The sequence below is a fragment of the Anastrepha obliqua genome, chromosome 5 (genome assembly GCF_027943255.1).
Source record: "Anastrepha obliqua isolate idAnaObli1 chromosome 5, idAnaObli1_1.0, whole genome shotgun sequence".
In the NCBI taxonomy this organism is placed as follows: Eukaryota; Metazoa; Arthropoda; class Insecta; order Diptera; family Tephritidae; genus Anastrepha; species Anastrepha obliqua.
In genome coordinates, this window is record NC_072896.1 from 113969337 (window position 1) to 113980356 (window position 11020).

Consider the following 11020-nt stretch of genomic DNA (forward strand, 5'->3'; position numbering starts at 1 on the left):
CGCTGGGCAAATACACAAACGTGCAAAGTCGCGAAATCCTTCTGGCCACGTGTGGACCGAAGGCGCTCGGGTGAGCTTCTGATGCTGACAAAATATCAGCTCTCCAATCTAGTGGGTTCTCTCACAGGACACAATGCGCGAGGATTGCATGCTGTGAGACTTGGAATCACCTCGAGTCCTTTTTGCGCTGGATGTATGGAGGATGAGGTGGAATCATCTCAGCACCTTCTCCTTAGCTGCCCTGCCCTGGCGGGGCTAAGATTCAGGCATCTTGGCTCTTACTTCTTTGCCACGCCTGCTGATATATTATAATATAGCTGGCGCTGACATTAAAAATCTGATGAGTTTCATCAGCAGCATTAAGCGGTTGACGCAAACATAGTCATCGTTCATAATCCCCACGCTCCTAACCTTCCCATCACCAACTCTCCCCGCCCTCTCCCTGCACCTCATCGGTCCTTCCCCTCTCCTCACTTCCTTGACAATGGTATCACAAAGGACGAATCCTTCGTCCAAGTGTCCTCACTCCCTTGTCAACCATACTAACCTAACCTAACCATGTCCGAGGTTTCCAACGTGTGCACTACCGAATGATCACGTACCAACTCAGCACAGCTCGTAGAAAAAGACTCCTAAATAAAAATAACCTCTACCTCCAGTAACTTGATCTTAACCCTAAACCTAATATTCGGCTCTCCCTCAATTAAATAGTATCTTTAAAAGATACACAGACAACAAATTTTTTACATCTCGGCAACTACTCTTTATGCCCTCCCTGGCAGAATTTATGCGACTCCTCCAAATTTTATCAAAATCGCAGAGTTAAAGCTCTTAGGCGCTGCCTTAATTTTAGAATAATGTATCTGGGCTTTCATCCTTTAAAATTTATGTAAAAGGTATGTAACTTTGCTTTCTGCGCTTTTTTTCACAAAATTTATTTATTGTAAGAATTTATTGCATAATATTTATTTTTATTTATTTACGCAGTGAAGTACCATCCGCCGTTTGCCCCTACCTTTTCACAAACTTTAGGCAACGCACGAAATTTGCAGCGGAAATGCTTTTCGTTTTTTGAGGCGATCCATTTTCGACTCGTTCCGTCAATCGGAACTAGCGATAGCTGGCAGCAGCTTTATATGGAGAGCGCGGCGGGTGAAGTACTAAAGACGTCCCATTTCAATGCTTCCAAATATGCCTTTACTTCTCCTTTTGTGATATGAGGCCGAGCTTTACAATGCTGGAGGATAATTTCATCACGTCTCTGCTGATACTGTGGCCGTTTTTCCTTCAATGCTCGGCTATAAAATATTAATTGCTTTCAATACCGACCGCGGTTTGACACGGATTTAATTGACACTAAATACAAACAGCTTTGTTGGTCTGCGAAAGCTCTTGAAGCCTTCTTGTAATTAGCCGCCCCTACGCTCGTTGTAGTCCCTTTAGGCGCATAATGGATAGATAGAATGTCCTCGCATGCGAAATAATAAGAGAACAACTAAAAATTGTATTATTATAAAGTGGAATGCGATATACATGTGTTAGCCCAATAAAGATCGGAATTGCGCGGATTATCGGAAAATAAAATGTTCCTACGAAAATCAACTTTCGAAGCATCGAAGAAACTCTTAACTAAATTTAAACTTCAAATGGTGTACGTCACTTGACACACTGACAGCTCGCACAGATAAAAATGGTCTATATAATTTTAGTTGCATGTCGTTGTACTACAAAATATGGCGACTGTTACGTCGGTTGATGTGCCACCGTCAAGAATGATGGAACAAGAGCTGGCGCCTTTCGAATTCGCTGTGACGTCAGGCTGCGAAAATATGTAAACAAAAGGAAGAGGAATTACTTGTTTGTGAAGAGGAAGACTAGGCGAGAGCAAAGCAAACTACCGAACACAAGAAATTACACACACACACACACAGATTCTTGCCACGGCGTCATCTCTTTTAAAACGAAAAAAACTGCTTTTGAAGGCTTTATATAATAACAGGTGTTATTTTGAGTAGGATTGCGCTATCGAGAGATCGAGGATGATTAACGATTTTTATGGCCGAAATTGGTATTGATATGGACAACGTTTATTTTAAACAAGAACGCATTACGTGCCACACAAGCTCACAAGGAAAAGCTTCCGGACAGTGTTATCTCTCGAAGAGGTGATCACAATTTGGCCACCGAGATCTTGTGATTTCACACCTTGTGACTTTTTTCTTTGGGGCCACGTGAAAGAGAAGGTCTGCGCCAACAGCCAGGGTCGATGTAAGACCTCAAAGATGGAATTCGTGAGGCTATCGAGGACCTAGGACAGCCACTTTGCAATTTGGTTATGGAAAATTTCATGAAAAGGATATTATCCTGTAAGCGTGGTCGTGGTGGTCATTTGCCTGATGTTATTTTCCACTATTAACGGCATACCTACCTCTTTATAATGATATAAACATCCGATTATTTATATTAAAAAAATCTTCTTTGAATATCAAAATAACACCTCTTATTGGAACACGCTTTATTAATGTGGCTTTCATAATTTTACACACGGCACTTCGTTTTCATTCGTTTTTTTTTAGTTTAAATCTCACAAATCACAATAGTACCAAGCCATTCACTCAATTTTCACAAACACGTAATTTCTCACCCTCTTCTTTATTTTGTTTGTATTTACGGACAATGTGCCAAAGAAAACATCGAACTATTAAATGTTCCTTACCATGCGGCAGCTAGAAGGAGTATCCGCGCATTTCCAACATCCCCAACAAAAGCTGTTCTTGCAGAAGCCGGATTACCAGATATATCACACAGAGTCAACCGCAACACAATAATGCTCCTACCCAAGCTTCTTCACTGCAGAAATAAAATATTACTTGGACTGGTAAACTCAGCGAAGCAACAATATAAAAATAGCCGCAAACCGTCCACCATACAACGTTGTGTTTAACTAATGAACAAATTGAATGTCACATCAGATGCGATTTTGCCACTAATCTCAGTTTTCCCACCAGGCTTGAATCCAAAAATTATTTTTATCGCGGATTTGCTAAAATTCCCCAAAGAGTCCACCTCCTCTAATGAATATGTCCAACATTTCAATGAAATCGTTGCTCCTTTAAGAAACGAATGGGAGTTCGTTTATACTGATGGATCTAAAACAGACACCAGTACATCGTTTGCAGCCACAAACCAGATTGGTGTCACAATCTCAGTCGGGGCTTTACCTTCCTACTGCTCAGTATTCACAGCGGAAGCAGCTGGATTGCTTGAAGCGGTAGTTTATACCTCCAACAAAGGCAGAAAATTCATTATTTGTAGCGATAGTAAATCCGTAATGGACGCTATATTGAACCATTCTAACGAAACTCCTATAATCACTGAAATCCGAAATAACATCGTATCAAATAAAAATTCCATAAGGATCACGTGCGTTCCGGGTCATGCCGGAATACAAGGCAACGAGTGCGCTGATACTAGAGCCAAAGAAGCTGCCCAAGAACCCCTTCACTTCAGGGCACATTTTACTACCAAAGATATTCGGAAAATTATACTAAAATCTCTTCAGGATGCGTACAATAGCCAATGGTTTAATTATCAACACCACTACAAAAAGTACAACCCTATGCCAGAAGCCCATATATCCTACACACATGTCTTCCAAGAACCTCAAGATACTGACACGCCTTCGAATCCATGTTCACATCCTAAACGGCACAGTCAAACCAGCCTACCCTTTATGCAACTCAAACGACTACACGACTTCAAACCTCCTCGATACCTGCCCAGGAGTGAAATGTACTAGAAATGCAATTCATCCTCACCTTGAACTTTCGAAGCTACTCAACAACACAGATGACAATAGTATTAACTTAATTTGTAAATTTGTTAAACTAACTAAATTAAAACTTTAACTCTTTGCGAAAACTAGATATACATTAGGCCGGGTTGATTTGTGGGGAGGCAAAAAAATCGCCCATTGCTCTGTGAAAATCATATTCTAGGGATCAAAATAAGAAACTTTGCTGAAGGAATCATACGTCTAAAACGAATTCTGTTGTCCCCCAATTTGGGTCGAACTTTTTAGTTTCTTTTCTCATGTAAAGGTCAAAAATTGTGATATTTTGAAATGATTGTATGGGGAACCCCCCAGGGGAGTTCCCGGGGGGTGTGCCACTGGCATGGGTGGATCGTCCGTCCAAAGTTAGTGGGGGTCGGTCATACATTTGGACTCGATTGGAGCACTCTAAATGGGTCAAAGTGGGATTTTTCACAGAGCAATGAGCGATTTTTAAATCGAGCCGCCCTAATATACATATATAAAATTATACTCCGGTCAAACTCACACTACCCACTGATCTTCTAATACTCTCTCAACTGCTCTCTCCCATCCTCTTGTATAGTTACTTACCTATATTATTACTCTAGTTAAGATACCATAAGCCGAAGGCCCGTCCTTATTCCCATTTAGCGTAAGTTATACCTACATACCAAATTAGTAAAAAAAAAAAATAAAATCTTAAAACTCACACAACTCTATTAATTTTAATTCAATTACAGTCAAATATAGCTCATTCCACGCAAAATTAAATTTACTATAACAATAGTGTACTAAAAAAAATCCTTAATATCGGATAATATCGTAAAAATTATGTCAAAGTTGAAAAAATAGAGAAAAAATAAAAAAATTTCAAATACTTCCGCCTACAGTCTCGTCAGTTGTCATTTCAGAAAAATTGTCAACACACTGTCAAAAAGGCTTGTTTTTGATCTTTCGAACTAAAAAAACAAATTCGAAATCGGATGGAAATTGGCGAAGTTATGAGTGATTCTTCACATCAACCTACTGAAAAATGGTTTTATGGCCATAAAATGAGATTTTGGGGGTGTATTGGAAATTTCTCCTATACCATTTTGTTTAGTTTTTCTATAGCCACAAGTTGTGCTAGGTCTCCATAAAAGTATATTTAATTTTTTTTTTGTCACACAGGGTTATTAATAACTGTTCCTCTTTGAAATAAAAAAAAAAAAATATTTTGTTTGTTGGTTTTGTATTGCGAAGGGAGCTGACGTCGGATATGTCAAAATCGCGAAAAATAAAGTAGATAACTCTTTTGAGAAGATGCCACCTTCAATTCACTTTGGGTTATATTAGCCAATCAGTTGCTTCTTTCAAATTCGCTGAGAGCCCATTAACGGTCCGATGTTCTACACAAATTTTTCTCACCATGGCCACATCTCTGAAATCTTTTCGCAATGCAAATTTTGCTAAATTACACTGGACGGAAATTGTTAGGCTTTTCGCACACGTTGATGTGTTTCTTTGTGATTCAAGAGGTGCGTAGCCTAGTCGACCATTGTACCACGATTTTTTTGTATGACTCGCTACTCCTCTCTATTGAGGTGATTGTAAGAACTTGAGCTTTCTCAGAGCAGTTTTTGTCAAAGCTGGTGCAAGATAACGAATAGGACTGTAAAAAAAACAAATAAAATTTGCATTTTTACTTACCTGTTTTCGTTACGTACGCAAATGAAGTAAACATTTTTTCCATTTAATATTTGTTTTTATCATTTCTTTTATTATTCCGCTTTCATAATTTTATCCCATTCTTTTTTGTATATCATTCCGCATTTATATTGATTTAAATTTCAATTGAATATTTTTAGTCTTAGTGTGTATGTATGTATTTGCAATACGCAATACTAAATATAAGTAATTTTTGGTTCCGTTTTGCTGGTACTAAATTTTAAAAGAAAATCTAACGGCTACTTATGGATTAAGAAGTACAAGTAGATGTACATACATACATACAAGTAAAACTATTTTCATTTATTTTGCTAATCATAAATTTCACTTATCTATAATGCATACGAGAGTATATTTCGTTAATGCATGTCCATACATGTATATATGTAGGTGTGTATGTATGCACGTAGGCTCGTATTTATGTATATCGGTGCTATTAAAGATTGTGTTTGTGTAAGTGCAGTGCGTTTATGCTTACCATGGCAGGGATTTGCGTATTATACTAGAAATTTTCCACTTTGTTTTTAATTTTTTTTTGTTTTAATTTTTAATTTTTGCTCTTAATGTACTTACAATGGAGAAAATGTATATAAAAAATAATAAATAAATCAAATACTTTTTTTTAATTTTCTTTGGTTGTTTTTGTAGTCATTAATATTAATTTATGATATACAGTTATTGAGTAATGTAAAAGTTGTATATTATTTACAGTATTAAATACCTTTTTGGGGAACTTAAAATTATTTACTTGCTTTAAACTTAAGTTTATTAAAGTATTTTTAAATTTAAATTTAAATTTTTAGTTACGAAGCTTCTTAATTTAGAAGAATTAGCGCTGTTTTGCTTTTCATATCTCTAATTTTTTTTTTGTAATTTATTTTATTTTTGTAATTTTTTTAGTCTCATTTTGCTACTATTTTCAATTTAAGACTACGAAAAATTTTTTTTGTTTTTTGTTTTTTTTGAAATTTTTTCTTTGAAATATATCGATTTTTTAATAATTTGTCAGTTATAATTTTTTTTTTCTAAAATTTGATCTGTGCATGTATACTACGATACTTTGTATATTAAGTGCAATATGGAAATGCATACTTTAGTTTTTATTTTTAATCTTTTCGAATATCACCAGTGCAAAAACATCATTACAACCCATTAGACAATTTTATTTTGCTACATTATCCTTCAATTCTAAAGGTATGCGCGTATATACAGATATATTCAATTGCTCAACTGTTGAAAATATTATATATTATATGAATAAGGAAAAATTTAAACATTTTATATAAAAAAAATTTTCAAATTAAAAATAATGCACAAAAACATTTTAAATTTGTAAATATAAAAAAAAGTTTTAATTAAAAATTTCATATACAAATATTTTTTAATTAAAAATTTCATATACAAACATTTTTTAATTAAAAATTTCATATAAAGAATTTCAGTTTCAATTTTTTGGCTAAAAAATTTATAGAAACATTTTTGAATTAAAAATTTCATATAAAGAATTTCAATTTTTTGGCTAAAAAATTTATAGAAATTCGCAAATATAAAAGGGCCGTTTCAAATTCGTGCAAACGCACAATTTAGAAATGCCGCATTTGTTAACACTTCAAAAAAGCCCGTATCTGGAGTTGATCCAGCTGCACTATTTCTATCAGCATTCGTTTCTGTGCTTTTTTTTTGTTTTTTTTTAGATGTGAAAACCTCTATAGCAAAATGATAGCCGCTGGATATTTCTTTTAAAGGGTAGTTAAATTTTAAGGGCCTATGTTGAATGTGAACCACACCTTAACGTCAAGGTTTTTTCTGCATTTCATTTGATATTTTTCAATTCGAGACTAACTCAATTTGAACCATGGAAAGATACACAATCGAGCAACGCGTTATTCAGGCTTATTATGACAATCGTCGAAATGTGCGTACAATCGCAAAAATTGTGCAAAAGTTTGAGCAAACCGGGTCTGTAGGAGATGTGAAAACACCAGTACATGCTCGTGCAGCTGGTACTGCAGAAAATATTGCAGCTGTTCGCGATAGTGTGGTTGAAGAGCCGCCCACCTCAACTCGTCGTCTTGCTCAACAATTGCACCTCTCACGCTCGGCGTTGATGAACATTATGCATAAAGACTTGCATTTACACGCTTACAAGGTGCAATTGACTCAAGAACTAAAGCCTCTTGACCATTTCAAGCGTCGTCAATGGTCAGAATGGTGGCAGGAAATGGCAACAGTGAATGACTAATTTTCGAAGAAAATCATCTTCAGTGATGAGGCACATTTTCACCTCAGTGGATTCGTCAATAAGCAGAATTGCCACATTTGGGCGAATGATAATCCAAGAGTGATTGCCAATGCACCCAATGAACCCACAAAGAGTGACTGTTTGGTGCGGTTTATGGGCCGTATTTATTCCAAAATGAGACCGGTCAGGCAGTTACTGTGAATAGTGTTCGCTATCGTGAGATGATAACGAACTTTTTATGGTTCGAATTGGAAGATATGGATGTGGACGATATGTGGTTTCAACAGGACGGTGCCACTTGTCACACAGCTAACGAAACAATGGCTCTTTTGCGCGAAAAATTTGATGGCCAAATAATTTCACGTCACGGCGATGTCAATTGGCCGCTAAGATCATGTGATTTGACACCGTTGGACTTCTTTGTTTGGGGTTATTTGAAAGAAAACGTGTATGTCGATAAGCCAGCAACAATTCAAGAGGAAAAGGATGAGATAATTCGGCATACCTATTAATGGAATAGAACCTCAATTATGCCTCAGCGTCATCGAAAATTTGGACCATCGGATGGATTTGTCCGATATTTTGTTCCATACGTAATTGAACCACATCGATATTATCATAATAAAGAAAAATGGAAATAATTTCTTAAAAAAATTGTATTTTATTCAAAATCCACACCGGCCCTTGAAACTTAACCACCCTTTAGTACAAAATGCTACCAGATTTCGATCGTTAAAAATTACATGACTAATAATGCGTCAGCAAAGCGTAAAAGATGCTCTTATGAGTTCTTCGAGCAATTTTCGTTTTACAATCTTGACTCAGATCTGATCTACAAGATTTGGATGAAGGCAACCAATATGTACAACAGTTTCTTACTAATTCACATTCACAAATGCTTTCAATATTTTTGCTTTGTATATAAACTAGCGCAAAAGTGACCATACGACCTTTTTTTACATTCAGTTAGTTTTTGTTGACAAGTTTTTTTTGCTTCATTAGCCTTCAATTCTAAAAGTATGCGCGTATATACATAGGTATATATTCAACTGCTCAACTGTTGAAAATATTGACGAATAAGGGAAACGTGTAAAAATTGTATAAAAAAAATTTTTTAATTAAAAATTATGTGTAAAGAAATTTTAAATTTTTAAATATAAAAAAAGTTTTAAATTAAAAGTTTCATATACAAACATTTTTTAATTAAAAATTTTATATAAAGAATTTCGATTTCAATTTTTTGGCTTAAAAATTAGAGAAATTCGACCTTTTTTTACATACAGTTAGTTTTTGTTGTAAATATCTGAATACATTTTTCTTTCCCTGGTGGAACACATATTATTCTCAATTAATAAAAAACAAAAAAAAAAAAAACAAAAAACGCTTGTGTCATTCCCAAGTGTGATTTATATGTACAGTGATATATCGTTCAAAAAGCTATTAATGCATTTATTTGAAGAACAAGAAAAGCCTAATATTTAGTTACATATGTATTTTTTATTTTTGTTTGTCTTTTGTATTTGTACACTTACTCGTAATGGTATTTATAAATATTTCATTATTTACATTTAAATAACTTTATTTTAAATTAACATTCCCATAATTTTCAGTTTACCTCATTTTAATACTATTCAATTTCCTGTTATTTGCGTGTGTGTGTAGTGAGATTTTAGTTAAGTTCTTCCACTTGACTCTCTTAAATCCGCTCTATTCATCTGTGCGTTCGGTATACCGAACAGAGATAATTCTAAATGCATGCATTCTACTCGGTTTCATAATCTGCTTTTAATCAAATAAAATCAATTAAACATAACTTTTCTTTCAAGCACACACATACACACACACAGTTCCTATTATTTGCGGTTTTATCTTTAAATGGTATATAATTTGCATAATTCCACACTTGTTTACATCAAATTTTCTTCACCATTAAATTATTATTTAATTAACGATACTTTGGCTCGTCTTTGTTGGTATACGCACCGACATTTCAACTGCCAGTTAGAGCATTTCGTTGACAGTGAGTTTTCATGAAATGCTCAAGAGTGCTCTTTACCGACTATTACTCGTGCGCCAGTGAGTGGGTAAATAAATAGAATTCCATCATTGGAATGCTTTGAAGTGTTGACGAATAGTTACATATGTAGAGTTTATGTAGGTTTATTTGCATTTGTAAGACTTGTAAGCACAACTATTCCGCAAGTGATTAGAAGAAAGCTGATTAATTTGTTTGTGGATGGATTTATACAATATTATAACTTCAACTGGAAACTATCACAAATACTTAAAATACTTGTATAAGACTGCAGGTGAACAGTAACATTTTAATTTTTTTAATTTCTGAATAAAAGGAAAAAAAGTTTTTTACTCTTGTCTTTAAATTTTTCTATGGATAACCAATTAACTTTTGCTGAAAAAAAGTTTAGATAAAGCGAGTTTAATATAAGAGGAGCGTAGCGTAGCGCTACTTAAATGCAATCGAGTATCGATAATTTGTAACCCGCTAAACGAAAATCGCGATAAATCGGAAAAAATTCTATCCCCTTGAAAAAAATTCGTTAATTTGTAAAAAATCCATGCCTTTTGGTCCTCTCGTTAATTCATCCTTTTCCATGCTTTTAAAAAGGATAAATCCAATAATTGGGCAAAGAAATCTCATTCCAGCCCACCAACTTGGTTTTCGTAAGTATCACTCCACCATAGTGCAAATTAATTGTGTGTATGATTTCGCTAGACAAGCACTTGAGAGGAGGCAATACTGTACAGTGGCATTTTTAGATATAACGCAAGCCTTCGATAAAGTCTGGCATGAAGGCCTGCTATACAAGCTTAAGCAGGGTTTACCGCACAACTGTTATATGCTTATAAAATCATACTTGCAAAATAGACATTTTCTTGTTAAAGTAAACAACGAAACCACTAACATTCACGCAATTAGAGCAGGTGTACCACAAGGAAGTGTTCTTCGTCTTGTATACTTTGTTCCCGGCAGACTTGCCACTATCAAAGAACACATATACAGCCACGTATGCAGATGATACTGTCGTCATGGCCAGGAGTACCCTTCCCTCAATTGCTTTTGATTACCTACAAGAAAACCTTAAGGGGAGGGTAGGGTCACAAAATCGAAATTTTTTTTCTTCACTCATCTTATAGTAAATCATTTCAAGAATGTTGTGTCAAAATTTTAAGTGGATCGGAGCAGAACTCTCAAAGTTATAGCCTTTGTAGGCACTCTACCTCGAATGCGGAGCATC